Genomic DNA, 16,741 nt, shown 5'->3' on the forward strand with positions numbered 1-16,741 from the left:
TGTTTTGAGACTTGTCCCGTTCCTGTTTGAACACATTGCCCAGGCCCACAGCGCTTGGCAGCTGTGGGTGGCAGCGCTGGATCGCAGGGTGCCCGCGGCATCGACACAAAATTAGGCAGTGGAAGGAAACCGTTCCAGCAATTATGGGAGAGACGACGGTGAGCCAAAAAGAAAAATAAATGCAAAAGGTGTGCTCTTCTGCCAACAAATTAGGTATAAATTACAGTGTCCAGGAGTCTTCAAATAAGTTAAATGCTGTAATACAAATTTAATTTCAATTAACAAATTAAATAGAAAAACAAGCTCACTGCCTAGCAGCTACTGAACGCGGGGAGGCATTTTGCAGTTTTTTTGACATTTTGCAAAGGGCTTCCTCTGTGCTGTGGGACTCTTGCCTGGAAGAAACCCTCTGGGACAGCCGGCCACCACTGGCACCGGGGACACTGGGGCACCAGATGCGGGGATCAGGGCCAGGGTGTGAAAAATCCCCCTGGGGTCAGTGGGTTTGGTGCTGTGGGAAGTGGGGACACCACGTCCCCTCCGACAGCGCTTCAGCAAACAATCCGCGGCCGACCGCCCTTTTTTATTACTTTACTGCACAGTTTTTCCTCGAATTTTATGGCATTTCATTAAAGCCGCCAGAAGGTGATACTGCCCCCTTTCCAGAAGTGAAATAAATTCAAGTTTTATCGCTTCTGGAAATGCTGGAACAGCTGTCAGGACATTTGATGGATTTTCTCAATTACAGGACTTGTGGAGCATTTTATACTTACATCCGCACTGAAGTCTAATATACTGTATGAGATGTTTGTTCCCCCCTGTCCCTTATCTCTTTGCATCTCCCTTCCTAATAATGGTCAACTTGTTATTTTTCTCTTAATTCCTTTTTTACTATAACCTTTTTTCCTCCCCGATAATGATCTAACACTTTCCTTCTTTATTTCCCAATAACACTGGGACTTAACTTTCCTATAAAAGCAGCCAGGGGAGATGGTCGGGGATGCTGCCGCTCCTGCTTGTGCCCAGGTCATGCCACGGGGCATCAGCGGGGCTGCTACCCAAATGTCAGTTCCCTGATGCTTCAGCATCTTCCTTAATGTCTTTAGCTCTTTGCAGAAAAGTGATCAGTGGTCCTCACAAAATACACGTGTTTCTGGGGACGTTCGCTTGCACCTCTCAGGTTCCCAGCGAGAAAGTTAATGGCAATTTCCTCTTCTTTTGGCTCACCAGTGAAGCACGCGGGGATGCCAAATTGCACCTTCCCTTCTTTCGGGCTTTAATCTGAAGCAGTGTGGCAGATCAGGGTCTGCAGCTCCAATGGCCCTGAGCAGCGCAGGGGGTCAGACAGGAGCATTGGCTTACAGGCAGGCACGTCCATATCCAAAACGAGGAGAGCGCAGAGGATGGCAGAGCTGAGCTCTGCTCGGAAAGGTCGTTGCTGCTGTGCAGAAAGAGAAAACCCTGCGGAGGCGAGTGCTCCAGCACTGGATCGATCAGTAGAAAAAGTTGCAAATGTCAAAAAAAAAAAAAAACACATTTAGATTTTGAGAGTTGCCTCCTTTTAACCCAAACCCTCACCTCTTTGAGGAAACAGCAACAGCGAGGGGGAAGAGGTGTCTGCTCCCTGTAGGAGCAGGAGTAAAACAGTGGAGATAAAGCCTTAAGCCAAGCCTTCTGCCACAATGAGGCCGCAGTGGTGGCCATGCAGGACATTGGGATGCTCGGCGTGGGCTCCTGGGCAGGGTGGGCACAGGAGGCCCTCGCCCATCACAGCTGGCACAGGGAGGCCTGGACCTGCACCCACACTTCGGGTCCTCGGCAAGTTTCAAGAAGCCGAAGTGTGATCCCAGATTTATTCAAATTAGAACAATTAAGGCAATTAAATGCACAGAAGTGCTTGGGGGAGGGGGGAACTACTACCAAGCAGAATTGCTATTACAGTCGATCAAATTGACACAAAAAGATTAAAAACCTGATTTACATTTAAAAAAAAAAGTCAAGCATTCGCTAAAATAGATAACATATCCTGCTGAGAAAATCACTCCATGCATAAAAGAGAAGCAAAGGTGATTATATGTAACAAAACTAATCTTCTCTATTGCTTTAATCACCTCAGACCATTTCACCTGCTTATTTGGAAACTGTTAACCCAAAGAAAAAATTATTGTGAGGACGTCCTCATTTCCAGCGCCGCGCTCCAATGGACTTGTTTTCCTCAACATCCATCCCCACAGCCTGTAGCAGCGGCCATTGCTCTGTAAGATAAATGTTTGCTTAAGACTATCATGTGGTTAATACATTTATTCATGACCTGAGCTCCACATGCAGCGAGGGAGGAGGGTGCCAGGAAGCTGGAGCGACCCATTGGGGTCCATCCTTCCACCTCTGATGGCCAGAGTACATTTTGCCCAAATTTTAGGGGAACAGTGCACAGGTGCTTTTTCTTCCTATGCATCCTGTCTCACAAAGTCAACGCAGTGCTTACGGCCACGCTTAAAGGGATGGAAAGGTGCAGTAACCAGTGTGGGCATGGGAGAGGACTGCAGACTGCAGCGACATGAAGAAACTACATCCACAAAGATCAACGTGTTGGCCACATGCTGTCTGTGCACAGCTATCCAAGTGCTAATCTATTTGATGCTGAGATACAACACCTCTTTTTGGCTAAATCGTATTATAAAGCCCTGATTCTTTCCTTGCCCAAGCAGTAGCCTGTGAGATTGTATAGATGGTTCATTTTTATACATCACAACTCTGACTCGAGGCCTGCTGAACCCCACGGGAACCCCCAGGCACGGGAGATGTTGTGCCAGACCCATGGCAAGGGTGGCTCGTGCAGCAAGGAGGCTTTCACGCAGCAGCGCTGGCACCCAGGCACAGCCACCAAAACCAGCAGCTCCCTGTTACAGCAGTAAATTCTTGTGGGTCTTCATAATTCACCCCAAATGCCTGACTCGTTTTTCTTATAAATGCAGTTTCACTATGATCTCCGAATTCGGGACTGGCATGAGTGATACTTGCTATTTCAGGCTGTCAGCAAGGGCAGGAGAAAAAAATTCCCTCTTCCGTTTATTGGTGTACAAACCAGTTTAGGCAAGAAATACATTCAGTCTCCTTCCAGAGACTAATCACTCCTAAAACTCAGAATATTCAGAAAAGGGGAAGAAATGGAGTTGGGGCGCACGGAGGGAGCAGGAGGACAGTGAGCGTCTTCCTCCTCACCGTAAATCATAGAAATCAAATTAGATCATTTCAAATCGAGGGACAAAAAGCCAGTTATAGATCCATTTTGCAATGCCAGCCGACGTGGCTTCCATTTGTGACTCACTGAGTGACATTACTTATCCTGAGTGGTCCTCTGACAATATAAGCACTTAATGTGAAGACATGTGTAAAATTACAGCAAAATGAATGAAACTCGGGAAATTATATAAAGTTTATGGGGTTGCTTTTTTTTTTTTTTTTTTTTTTTTTTTTTTGAGGCCTCCTCTCAATTTCTGCCTTCTGAATTAGGACCCGGGCAATGCATCAACTGACAGCAGCTTCCTGGAGCAAAGGGCTCTTCTGCCTTTGATGCATCTGAGCAACTCCAAACTAATACCAGCACATGCTGAACGGTGAATAGACCTTTATGTTGATGAGGCAAATCCTGAGGCACTTAAAAGCAAGCTACACTGGTGTCCCATGTATCTCTGTCTTCAAAGTGCAACACACGTATGGAAATTGCAGATGCTGTGGTGCTATTTGTCTGGAAGGAGACATTACGGATGACATATGAACCTGATTTCTCAAACAGATGAGGTCTGTGAGAGGCTTAAGGAAACATCTATAAATTAAGATGCAGAATAAAGTTCCTGCTGCCTTCCTTGGCCCCTCTCTCGTTGGCTCGAGAGCCAAGTGCTGGCAGCTGTGTGCTTGGCAGAGCACCAGGCATCCTCTTCGCCCCATGCCTGACCACGGGCAGGCTTCGTGACACAGCAGGCACAGCCCCAGCACCCAGTGCTGCTGGCCGTTCCCCCTTGCCAGCTTCAGTCCTCTGCAAGCAGGACTGGTGCTTGCTCAACGTGTTCATCCTGAAATGCTTGGCCCCATCTGCGCACCGCCACAGCCTGCTCGCCTGGCCACGCTTCCTAAGGAGACACAAGGCGGTGGAGTGAAACCAAATTCCTGCTGCCATCTTCAGCTCTGCCCTGATAATGCACGAGCCGTGGAACAGCCGTGCTGGGGGATCCCCCACCCCAAAACCTCCTGCAGCCAGACCCCATCCTGGCTGCAGCGGGGAGAGCACCCAGCGCCTTTCCAGGGACCAGGGACCTGTGCCAGCCGGGCACTGCTCCCAAATCAGCGCCGAGAAGTGAGTGTCGAGAGTCCTGAGGTGTTTTTATGACTCCTATCCAGCACTCACAGTGACAGAGCAAATGGGAAAGCATCAAAATCTGTTGATTTTTCTTCAAAACAGATTTTTTTGTTGTCGCAGTGGATATAGATGGATTATTTTTAGAAAGAGTGAGATAAATCAAAGCCGTGAAGGTCTGTATCAGCCAGAACGATCTGGATCAGTCTGAACTGCATCTTTTTCCCTGACTCGGTCAGAAAATGCTCTGTTTATGTGACTCCACGGACTGCATAAAGGAAAACACACAGCAAGAAATCACTCTTTTCTTTGTGAGCGCAGACCTAGGTGTGTAAGGCCCATGATGGAAGGCAGATAAAGGGAGAGCGATAAGCTGGTTTGATTGTGGTTACAGCAGTGCCTTTGCCAGCCCCCACATTTGGCTGAAGCATCCCTTCGGGCAGCACTGTCCCCTCAGGACCACACTGCCAGCACAGGCAGTAAGGAAGGAGGAAGAGATGGAGGAGTTTGTCTTTGTCTTTAGTGTCTCACCCATTCTGACTGCACACCAAGTCTGGAGCAACCCCTAGAAAGTATCCCAGGGACACCCAGGCTGCACCCACGACGTGAGCCACTTCACAGGTTGGCTGCAAGTGGTTTCCTTTTTGTCAGCGCAGTCTGCTTCACGGAAAGAAGGAAAATCTCCAGATCTGAGACATAAAAAAGGGCATCAGGCAAAGACATAAAGGTATTCCCATTTGTTTCATTGCAGATAATGGGTGGCAGCTACCATTTCAAGATCAAGTCTGCTGAAGACCTCCAGCTGACACCACCAGTTATGTACGATCTGTCATTAGCCATACACGGTCATTATATCTCTTCTTTGCTAGCTGTCACCTCAGGACTTTTCACTTGGGCTGCACGTAAGTTCTTGTTTTGGAAGATTTACAAGGAAAAATAAAACTAGGAAAAATCCTGCTCTCCCAGAAGCTGCCCTGTGTTCTGGGGGCAGCAGCCCTGTCCCAGGCACAGCGCTCACCCTCTGCACAGCTCCATCCCTCCAGCCCATTCCTGCCCTCCCACAGCAGAAGCAGGTCTGCAGGGGAAGCTGCAGCTCTTTATCCCTAGGTTGTTCCACCTGGGGTGGGACTGGTGTGCCCTGACACACCCCGTGCCATGCATATAGAAACAGGAGTTCATGCTGTAGCACTGTGCTTCCTCCTGCATTTTTGGTTTTCTGTGGCTCTTGCTCTTCTGCCTGGCTGAGACGTTTGTGTCAGCCAACCCGTGAAAATCTGGCACTGAAATGGGACCGTGCTGCAGTGTTTTCTCGCTATGTAGCTCACGATCTCTCCTGTTCCCAACAAATCACAGTAATCGTAAGGGCTGCCAAGCCTTGCTACGTCTTCCTGAAGCCAAAAGCAGCTCTGGGATATTTATTCCACCAGTTCCAGCAGTTTGACACGCTGTCGTTGATGCTGTAGCCATGATGGAAATGGCTCTGAAGGCAACCCCAGAGAATTAGAGGCTGAAATTCAGCACTGAGGAGCACAAGACCTGCTTTAACTCAGGGCCTGCTGCCAACCATGAGAACCTTGGTGGGAGACATCGTCAGGGGGCCAAACCTGGCTGTGGCTTTGCAAGCCACAAAGCACCTGCTCCATTTCCATTTCACAAAAATGACGATTCATCCAGATGTGTTTCACCAGAAACTCCAATTTTCAGCAAGATACCTGGATAGACACTGCCAGATTTGCTCCCTCTCTGCTGAAAGCATCCATGAGTGAAACAAAACTGTTGCCACAGACCCTTGCAATGTTTTTATTTGCTTGCTATGCTGCCACGAGCTGCATATACTGGGCAGACAGAGGCAGGTCTGGTGGAGAGAGCTGGAGATGGCCCACACCCCAATGCTAAACAGGTGAGGAAATATTCTCCACTAACGAACCTCAGGGCTCTGCATGGTGCTCTTGACCAGCCTCCTTGCTGTTGCACTCATCCTACAGAGGGGAGCAGGAAAAAGGATTCCTTTCTCAGCATAACCTCCCTTCCAGCCAGTCTTTCTAACCTGAAGCTATTCAAATTAAACTGCAAATCTTCTCGTCTGGGTATAATGCTCTGCTGTCTTCCCAAGCCTGTTCTCATTTTCCTTTGCCGTTTTGACACCATTAGCCTTCCAAAAGTGCTAGCGCGCACACAGAGATAATGCTGTCAATTTTAGCGTGCTTGGAAAGGCACAGAGCAGCCTAAACTCAGCCAAATGCTTGGCTTTGGCTTTTCCCTATCATATAATATCCTTTTGTCCATAGCTCTGCATGGCAGCTCATTTATATCAAATTTGACCAGTTAAGGGAGAGGGAAGAGGAGTAATCAATAGTTATCTTGACAAAGAGATCTGAAGTCAATAGACTGATGTTTTTCACCAGCTGAGCATCAGCCCCTTTGGTTTTCTTCCCGGTGTGTGGCAGAGCCAGCCTTTTATACACCAGCAAAACACATCATCTCGTCGGCCAGGCACAGCCTCACTTGCCTGCAGAGCCCCGAAAGCTGCCCTCTGCTTGGCCAGCTCTGGGTACCTCGTGGCTAGGGGGAGCAGTGCACCAGGGGGAGAACGTGTGTTGAAGGAGCTGGAGCCTTCCAAAAAATAAAGGATGTGTTGTAACCAAGTCCTGCATGAGGAGCTGGTCTTCAGGCACTGCTTTCTCATATGGATTTTCACACAGATGGTCCCAGGCCCCGGCCATTTCCCCAGCCCTCGCAGCAGGTCAGCAGGAGCAGCCACAAGTTGTGGCCTTACAAACCCCCAGAGATCACCCCCAAATGGAGAGGTGGGAGGAAGAAAGCAAGCATTTGTCCCTCGATTAGGATTTTCTAAATCAGCAGATCCCTTCTGTATGCACAGTTTTTACATCAAGCACGGTGTAGAAAAAAAAAATCGATTTGTTTTTCTCAGTCCAATTCCCCTCTGTCTAATAGGTCTGTTGTAAACGCCAATTTTACTGTCATTTACACAGTGCCCATTTGAGCTATTTTATCAATAGTTAAATAAGAATACTTTAAAGTAATGTGATTTTTTTATTTGAATTCCAATTTATGTTCGGATGGTTTGACACAAATCTAGTAAGGAAAGCTCACTATTTTAATAGAACAAATTAAATTATATGTTATATAGCCGCACAAGTAAATATGTTATGTAATTGGATAAATAAATACTTGTGATTAGATACAGTATCTCATTCTCACCTACACATAATAGCAAGGTTAGTAGAAGTGTTGTACAAATCACCACGTTTTAATAGTTAGCAGTCCGTGAGAATCGACCTCAAAGACAATAAGCAAGAACAAATACAAGAAAAGGCTAAACCTCGTTATTTAAACCAAGCCTGTTTAAATTGCGATTCAGATCAGCTTAGAGACATCTTCACTCAAAGCAGAGCATCCAGGCAAAGGTCACGGCATAGCTGGTGGTGCAGAGGAAGGTGGTGGAGGATAAAAGGTGTTGCTGGAGGCTGCCGATGGGACAGGCGATGGGAACGGTGATGGATGATGGGGATGGATGACAAGGATGGGGATGGACAATGGGATGGGTGGGGGACAACAGGGATGTGTCACCAGTTGCAGGGGGCAGTCAAAGTCTGCAGAGTCGCATCAGCACCTGGACACCCAGATGCTTAAGATTGCCCACTTGCAGGGAGTTTGAGGGAGTGTGTTGATCTCAGTTTGTGTTGTCAGACAATGCTCTCCTCCTGGCTGGAAGAAAAATTCAGTTCCTTTTGAGCTGATAAACACAGCCCAGCTGGGAGCCCAATTTGTTGTTTGGATACTGCAGGCTGAGAGACAGACCAGAGCCCTGGCATGTGTGAAAGGAACTGTGGTTCCCTCGTGCAGCTACATTAAAATAGATAGCACACACTTGTAATGGGAAACTAAGGAAGACAATGGTAATTATTCCCCTGCTCTTCCACCCACCCTGTTTTTTTCCTGTTTTGCTTCAGATCAACCTGCACTACCCTTTGAGTGTTCCTACTGGTATTTTGGTTCCCAACAACCTCCCCCTCCTTCCCACAACTCCGGCAACCCGACTTCATAGTGAATGGACATGCTAAAAGCTGGAGCGGCTCAACATACGCAGACATTTGTTAAATTACAGCGAGACGGTGAGATAGCGATCCCGAAACCAAACACCACACACACAGGCTCCCGTCTTCCTGCCACCACCAAAATTATTCACCAGATGAGTGTTTGCTAGCTTCTCGCATGGCAGAAAGACAGCTAGGGAGGTGTAAGATTTATTTTTTCAAAGTGTGAAAGTCACTCTAAATAATGTTTTCTATATGATAGGAGCTGACTCAAAGCCAGCAGGCTGTGCCGATAGAAACGCAGAATTTACCAGCAGAGCAAAAACCCCCAGCAGCCAACTTTGGGCTAAAATGCATGCACTCGGGGCCAAAGCTGGCCAAAAATCAGTGGATATTTCCAAGAATTATTCCTTGAAAATTTCCACCCCTCCTCCCCATTTCAGTCAAACAGCAGTCACTAGATTCGGTGTACTTTTTCATTTCAGCTTTGACTTCCACCAGGCCTCCTCTGACAGCTTTTTCCTCCACATGTGGTAGATAAAATCCTGTTATTGTGGGGAAGGAAAAGCTCCTGGATGGGCAGCTTCCCAGGCAGCCTCAGCTCTCCCTCACCTCATGCTCGTGTTTCCTCACCCCACAGCACACCCCAGCACACGGGGTCCCAGCTGCAGACCCGTCCTCCTCACATTTGCCATGCCTGGTTCTTTAGTGAGCGCTGCCAATATCGTTCATCAGTTTTTCTAGTTCTTTAAGCAACAGAAGGGTTTTGAGTATGCCCACAAGCCATGAAATATGTGATAAAAGAGCTTAATAGACAAGAAAAATGTCACCATGGTTTGGAGTGCAAGGATGTGTTTGCAGCATTTCTAAGCCCCTCGCTGGTCAGCAATTCATTTTAGCTCTTCCCTCCGTGTGACAGTCCGTCACTTGGAAACACGAGATGCTCTTCAGAGCCCCCGTGACCTTTAGATATTCAGCCCGCGGTTTTGCTGACACCTGGCACAAGGGAGTTGCCGTCAGGTGCAATGACAGCGATAACCAAGCTGCTGCGAGGCCGTTTATCTGTCAATCCCAAGGCAAGAACAGCGGCACGGTGTGAACCTGCACCTGCACTGCTGCACCCAGGCAAAATCCCACCTTTGATATATCACCAAGTGGCTTCGAGGTGGGGGCAAAGGACGTAGCTTAGCAGGAAGGGGACTCGGTGGGGGAACGCAACATAATATTTGGATAAAGAGCGGGGCAACATCTGTATCTGAACTGCACAACCCAGGGACCTGGCTGCTGGAGACCTGTGCTGGGGGATGCACAGCACACACCCCGCACCTCTCCCCCGGCACCATGCTCGGGGACAGGCCACTGCTGGAGCAGACGAGTCCTGCTGGAGCAGCCTGCGAGGCATGGCAAGGAGCAGCATGTCCCTGGCTGGGGACACGGGATTTCCCCTCCTGGGCTGCTCCATCCGTGGGAGAAATGTGACCGGCGCGGCGGCAGGACTCCGTATTTCAAACGGCAGGGGTTAAGCCAAGCGAACAATTTCCCTGGGCTAATTGAGCATGCAATCTGCCTGCTTGTAAAGCCTGTATTTGGCCTGGAAGATTTATTACTTTTAGCAATGATGAATGTCCAAGAGCAGGAAGGGCAGACCTGAGCTGCAGTTCATTAACTTTAAGTGGGATGATGTTGAAAAACCATTTCTATTTTTGGTTACTTTGTTCTGAGGGAACTGTGAATTTAGACCTACTTCTGTAATAAAGTGCTCAGGGAGTCCAGTGAATCTTATGCTCCCTGGCAGATACTAAACCTGTAGGGTTTTGTCCTTATCCTGATGAGTAAGCAGTTTTAGCTGGTCCTGAGAGGCTATGAAATGATAGAAGACTGCTCTGTATGGGAGTTGGAAGCTAAGCCTCCATCCATCTCAGGCGCACAGACCGAAATGGAGGACTGACATGTCTTTGCTTGGGTTTCAGAATAGCACCTCTTTATTAACTTCATTTTCTGACCCAAAACTCGTCATCGGATCAGTGCTCCTGCATGGCCGTGTCCATCACGGGGGCATGGTGGCACCCCCTGCCTCCCCCTGCATCTGCTTTGAAATCAGCTGCAACATTTGCGTCGGATGGGAAGTGCAATGCGATACCCGTTACAGTGAAATGTGCTGGGCACTTTGCTAACCGTCTAATGTAACATCTGCCCCCCTCCACATGCATTATTTGCAAACACTCTCCTTTTGTCTCTTTCCTTGGGAGAATATCCATTAGCGAATGTGGCTGCGAAGCCCTGGAGCACGTTCTGCACCCCTGCCTCCCCAGCAATACTCGTGCTGTTCGTTAAACCATCCTTGTACCAAACACCTTCTCTCTGCCCCTGTACTGCCAGACCACAATGTTCCTGCAGGAATTAGCAGCGAGGACTTGATGCCAAAAGACTGTTTTGTTATAAATCAGTCACGGAGGCGGCTGTGTCCAGTCGAAAATACTTTGTGTTGCTCTCTTCACAGCAGTGTGTAGACCAGAGTGCCGAAAATGCACACATCTCTGTGTTTCCACAGTAAGTATTGTCTTGTGTGGGAACAGCATCAGTAGCCTTGGATGCTCTGAGTGGCTCTGCTCGCTGTGGCTCTGCTGCACCTCACAGCCAGGCGCCAGCCCTGCTGGGTCTGTGTCACCCATTAGCCTCTACAGGCCTTGAGCCACGGGCAGTCAACCTGCAATGCCATGTGCAAGGAGCCCACTGCCCAGGATAATCTGCCTGGCAGCTGCAAAGCTAATTCATTTGCCCCTGAGGCTTAACTGTAAAAAAAGTAATTAATCTGGCTGGGTTTCACTCATCATCAAGCAAAGTTTTGCTGATGAAGAGGAAAACTGCTGAGCATCCCAGTTTGCTCCCCAAGTCAACCTCTCCCTCTTGGACTTTGTGGGTAATTGGCACATCATTACTGTCCCGTTTTATTAAAATTCCCCACAAGGCCACGGTGAAAGGAACGCATGGATGCCAGGGAGGGAAGGATTTTGTTGCAGCTCAGATGTTCACTCCCACTTCCAAAGAAGTTCCAGTTTTGCTTAGTGTCCTGATTCTGCTCAGATCTGGTGAGAGGCAAAAAAAAAAAAAAAAAAAAAAAAAAAAAAAAAAATGGAAAGAAAAGAGGAACGTGCAAAACAGCTGCCAGAAGGTTTCAAAGCAGCTGCACACGAGATGTTCACCCAGCCCTTCCACTGAACCGGTGTGAGTCCGGGCTGAAGCCAGCTCCCGTCCACATATGGTCTTAGCCTCGGCCGTGGGCAAGAGATGAAGATACCACAGAAACATAACATTGGCGCAATCTCAAATGACTCCAGGCATCTGACCTATCTGAGGCATCTGTTCTGGTTTGAGATAAATTGCACTCTTCGGCTGTGTGTTACACAGGGAGCCTACGCCGTCTGGAGCAGCCACCCCTGCACTTTGCCCTTTGCAGACTCAGGGGTGAGCTGACAGAGACTGAGAGCACAGCTGAGAGCTGCGTGCGAGCACAGGGCTGGGGAGGGCCAGCGGGATGCCAGAGGATCGGCCTGGCCTTAAATGGGCAGCAGGATCAGAGCCACGCAAGGAGCTGCCTGCCTGAGTAGCTCGGGGACCGGCTGTAATCTGGTCCTATCGGCAGCCCTCCTGCTGCTCCGGCTGAGCATGCAGCCCAGGCTGCTGGTGGGAGCTGCTCACTGAAGCCTGCTTAGTGCCTTGCAGTTGCCTTTCGAGGGCTGGAGTTTATTCTCCTAAAGGCTTACAGCCATGATCCTTCAGGCTTGCTGCTCCAGGGTGGGCAAGGCAGTTCTGGGAAACGGGAATGTGTAAACAGCATGCGTGATGCTGGTCACTAGGGGAGCAAAGGAAGCTGATGCAACACGAATGTGAACACAAAGAGGAAAGAAGGAATGGGAAAACAGTTAAAGAAAAGCATGAATCAGACAGGAGACACTCAGATGGCTACATTTGTTCTGCTCATTGTAGGTATTTTCTTGCATAGGCTCTTGTGACCTTGGAGTTCCTGCTTGCAGACAGGTCAGAGGAAAAAACTGCAACAGAAGTGGAAAACAAGATGTGGCCCAAGCCGTGTTTTGTGCCATCAGCAGCACAACATCCCAAATCAAATGTGGTTTATTTCAGTCCGCTTTAGAATGACTGCAACCAACAAAAACAAGCAGGCAGCAAACACGTATTTGAGGCATCTCTTTTTAATTTTGGATGCATTTATCTATCTGAATACAACCTGCCCAGCCTCCCTGCGCAGACTCGGCCGGCCCAGCGCCCGGCACCGCATGCTGCCCGGGGCAGGGGCTGGCTGCCTGCACGGCGTGTGCCGGGCCAGGCACGGCACGGAGCGGAGCGGAGCCGCAGCGCTTGTCGCGCAGTGCCACCTGCAGGCTTGTGGCGCACGGAGCAGCGCCGGGGGGCTCCGGGAGTTGCTGCCGGACTTGTTCCACCCCGCGGGGGGACGAGGGGCGCCCCCGACCCGCTGCAGCCGTGCTGGCGGTGCCACCGGCTCCTCGGGACCCCCCCCCCCAGCACGGCCTCGCCCAGCGGCTGCTGAGAGCCCCGCAGACGCCCCGCAGCCCCCCCGCTGCCCCCAAGCCCCCCGCGTGCCCCCCGCGCCCCGCGCACGAGCAGCCCCAGCCCCGCGTGCGCCCCCGGCCCGCCGCCATTTTGTGCCCCGGGGCCGGGCGGCGCGAGGGGCCGGAGGGTCCCGCGCGCCGGGCGCCCGGGGCGGAAGCGCCGTTCGCGCCTTCCCGCGGCCGCTCGGCTCTTTCCGCCTCCCCCTCCGGGGCGCTTCGTTCGTTTCCGCGGCCGCTCGGCTCTTTCCGCGGGGGCCGGCGGCGCGCTCGGCCGTTCCCGCCGCCCCGCCGCGCGCTCGGCGGTTTCCGTGAGCGCTCGGCGCTTTCCGTGCGGGCCGCGGCGCGCTCGGCGCTTGCTCCCTGGCTGGCGCTCCTCAGTCGGCCGCTGCCTGCCTGTCGCCGGGCTGGGAGCGCCTGTGTGTGCGCGAGTGACGCGGCGGAGGTGTAGTTTGACGCGGTGTGTTACGTGGGGGAGAGAATAAAACTGCGGCGAGAGCCCGGGCGCGAACGAAAGCAGTGACGGAGCAGCCTGGTAACCGGTAAGAGGAGGACGGCGCCCAGCGAGCAGGGGCGGGGGGGAGGGAAGCAGCCGCAGCCCGGCGGGGCCCCGCGGCCGGCAGCAGGCAGCAGGCGGGGGGCCCGGCCCCGCAGCGCCCCGCGGGAGGGGCGCCCGCGATAAAGATGGAGCCGAGCCCCGCAGCGGCCCCGCCGCGAACAAAGGATAATGGCGGATGCCAGACGGCCCCGGCGGCGGCCGACACGGCCGGGCGGAGGCCGCTCCGGCGGCAGCCAGCGGCGGCGCTCGGCTCGGCCCCGGCCCCGGCCCCGGCCCCGGCCCCGGCGGCCGGGCTGGGCTCGGCTCGGCCGGGCCGGGCCGGGCTGGGCTGGGCTCGCCGCGGCTCCCCGCGGGCTCGGTGGCGGCGCCGCCCGGCCGGGGATGTGACCCCTGCGCGGATGGCAGCGCTCGGGGCCGGCCTCCGGGGGCCGCCGCCGCCCGCCCGGCTCCGCGCTCCGCCAGCGGCGCCCGGCCCCGGGCAGCCCCGGGCAGCTCCCCGAGCACAGCCGGGGCCGGGGCCGCGGCGCCGGGCGGCAGCGGGCGAGACTGACGTGGCAGCAGCCGCCTGCGAAGGGGCTTCGGCCGCAGGTGCTTGCAGCGCTCACACACACACACACACGGATGTTTTTTATTTTTTAGGTCATACGACTTTTTTTTTTTTTTAACCTTTTTTTTTTTTTTTTTTACTCGCCCTTTTAAATACCGAACTGCTCCTGGAGCAGCACCTGTTACAAAACCATTTCTTCCAGGGGTTAGCGCCTCATTTCCCGTTTATCTAATAAAGGACCAGAGCCGTGTTTAGGAGCACTGGAGAGCCCGTTTCAGACCTGTCGTAACCACCAAGCACTCCTCTTTGCAGTACAGCAATTCCCCGTTACCAACAAATGCAGTTTTTCACATTAAAATATAATCCACCGAAATAAGTTCTTACTCAAGCTGAATAGCAGTGATTCCTGCGTGTAGATAGGCCTGTCCATGCTGTGTGAATTGCTCTTCTCTGTCCCTCACTTCTTCTGGAATGAAGGCCAAAGGTGCTCTACATAGCTCTCCATAATGGCAACGTGCAAAGGGGGTTTCTGAAGTTGTAATTGATTAATAGCTGCCTGTGGACTTCACGGAGCAATGTAGCTGTTGACAGTGATTAAACAAAGCGTAGTGGCTGGTGTACTTCATTCATTCTTGGTCCGATGGAATATGCACTTTTTAAATACAGAAACATGTCATTAAATCCTTGCATGTCGTTTTTCTGTAGCTTTAGAAACGCAACACCTTATTTATCCGCAGAACATTCTGTCTCATAATAGCATACAGGACTGTATGATCCATGTTTTCTAACACATACACCTGCATTTCCTTGTGAGCTTTGTGTCCTCACGCATCAGAGGGAAAAGGGAGCAGGCAGGTAGTTGTGTGTCTGGTAAGCATCACTTCCAGGTGACCTAAAATCAAATATTTAAATGTAGAAAAGTATAATAATTTTTAATTCAATTGATAGGGTGCAAGTATTAAAATGAGTACTCCCAGCTTTATATCCAGATCTGCTGTAAGTCGTCTGCATCTGATTTATATTATTTTCCTCCTCCCCCAGCTTTGGTGATAAAGGTGCTTACTTTCCTGGGTGGAAAAAAAAAAAAAAGGTTTGAAAGGGGAGAGTGATCTGTCGATGAAGAAAATTTAGGAACATCTAATTTAGACTGTCAAGTCATCAATCTGTCCGCGTCCTGGAAGCTTGCACCCGTGTAGCTATTGCTGGACCTGATATCAAATATAAAATATTCTGTAGTAGTTCATCTTACTGCATTCCTCCACGGTAAAAAGTGAACAGTCTCTTGCCTATATGCAGCTACAGCTCTGTAGGTGCAGATTTCGATAGTAGACAAGGCCCTCGTGAGGAATTTCTGTCGACACCCTTGTGAAACAAATGGGATATTCACACTTCACCTCTATTTTAGGATCTCTGTAAGCAAGTGGAGATCAGTTACTCATGCCACACGTCTCAAGGCTTTTTTGTAGCGAGAAGGCCTTGCTAGCGTTCTGCATCTAAAGTTAGTTTCATGGAAAATGACAGTAATGCTCATCTACAGAAACAACCCCGCTGAATTCGGCTGGAGCTCTCTGCTGCCCTGCCTGCGTGCAGCTGAAGTTTCATGGCAATACCGTGATTTTTCTCTAAATCAAAAACGGTGTTGCCTCATCTGCAGTCCGTGTGGTCACACTTCATGGTGATTATAAGAACCTGACCGCTCTGTGGTTAGCGATTTTCTTTGCGCTTCTGCCAGCACTAAGGCACTGGCACCTGGTTTATTTTTCAAAACTTTTGAGTCACTTGGTAGTGCCGCAGTTACAAAGGTGAGTGAGAACAAGCACGACACCTTCCATTCTTGGATGTTTCTGAAACAGCCTTGTGCGCTGTTATGTAGGAGATAGACAAACATGTGGCTGGGTCTAGTTGCTCTTTTAGGTTTGCCAGGTAAAACAGCATTTGCAAACAGACGAGGATTTTCTCATTTCATGCTGCTGCTGTCTTTTTTTTTTTTTTTCTGGCAGCACTAGGTTTAGAGAATCTCTTGAGAAGTGGAGGGAATAAAAAACTGCAAGTGGTGGAAGAGCCTCCTAATGGGAGGGGGTAAAGGATTTGAAAGAAGTGTGTTCCTGTATGCATGTAAATTATTTATATTATTTAATTATTTATGTATGAACTTACATACATGCGTTTTTAAAACAACATGGATGCTTTTTTATGTAGTATCACAGGGAGCCCAATGCATAGTACAGGGATTTTTTTTACCCCTTGAGATAATAAGCATACCTCTTTTCTCTTGGGAGCGTTTTCAGACCTGATCTTTATCATAAATCTGAGACCATTAGGAGAAGGATGTAAAAATAGTTGCAAAGATACAAGAGTCCTGCCAATTGCTCTTCTGGATTTCATTAGGTGTCGGTTTGGTCTTTCAGACTAGACAACACCAGCTTCTTTAGATAAAGCTGCAGAAAGCCTTAGAATGAATTATTTTCAAGCAGCCTTCTTGCAGGAAAATGAAACAAAGATGTCTGCCCTTGAGGTTTTCACACTTTTTGGAGGAGAGAGTTTAAGCGATGTCTCTCTGATCCTCTAAGCGTTGTTCCAGTGACAGCTTGGTTGGTCAGTGGGGTTTATCTGTAAAACTTATCTCTCTGGTTTGGA

The 16,741-nt window shown here is 50.2% G+C and overlaps 1 protein-coding gene and 1 long non-coding RNA gene across 5 annotated transcripts in view; both read left to right on the plus strand.

The window, feature by feature from the left end:
• The window catches only part of LOC137858377 (uncharacterized), a 39,736-nt gene extending 28,174 nt beyond the window's left edge, over positions 1 to 11,562 (plus strand). The window contains exon 3 of the long non-coding RNA XR_011097686.1: positions 3,514 to 11,562. This is a non-coding gene — a long non-coding RNA (uncharacterized lncRNA). The remainder of the gene's footprint in view (positions 1 to 3,513) is intronic.
• Positions 11,563 to 13,103: 1,541 nt separating this feature from the next.
• CREB1 (cAMP responsive element binding protein 1) overlaps positions 13,104 to 16,741 on the plus strand; it is a 37,808-nt gene continuing 34,170 nt past the window's right edge. For 3 of the 4 annotated variants that reach the window (XM_068685999.1, XM_068685998.1, XM_068686001.1), the window contains exon 1: positions 13,104 to 13,540. The gene's annotated coding sequence lies outside the window, so the exon portion shown is untranslated. The remainder of the gene's footprint in view (positions 13,541 to 16,741) is intronic. The other variant, XM_068685997.1, reaches the window with a different exon arrangement.

This window comes from Anas acuta, chromosome 6, assembly GCF_963932015.1.
Source record: "Anas acuta chromosome 6, bAnaAcu1.1, whole genome shotgun sequence".
NCBI classification, from domain to species: domain Eukaryota; kingdom Metazoa; phylum Chordata; class Aves; order Anseriformes; family Anatidae; genus Anas; species Anas acuta.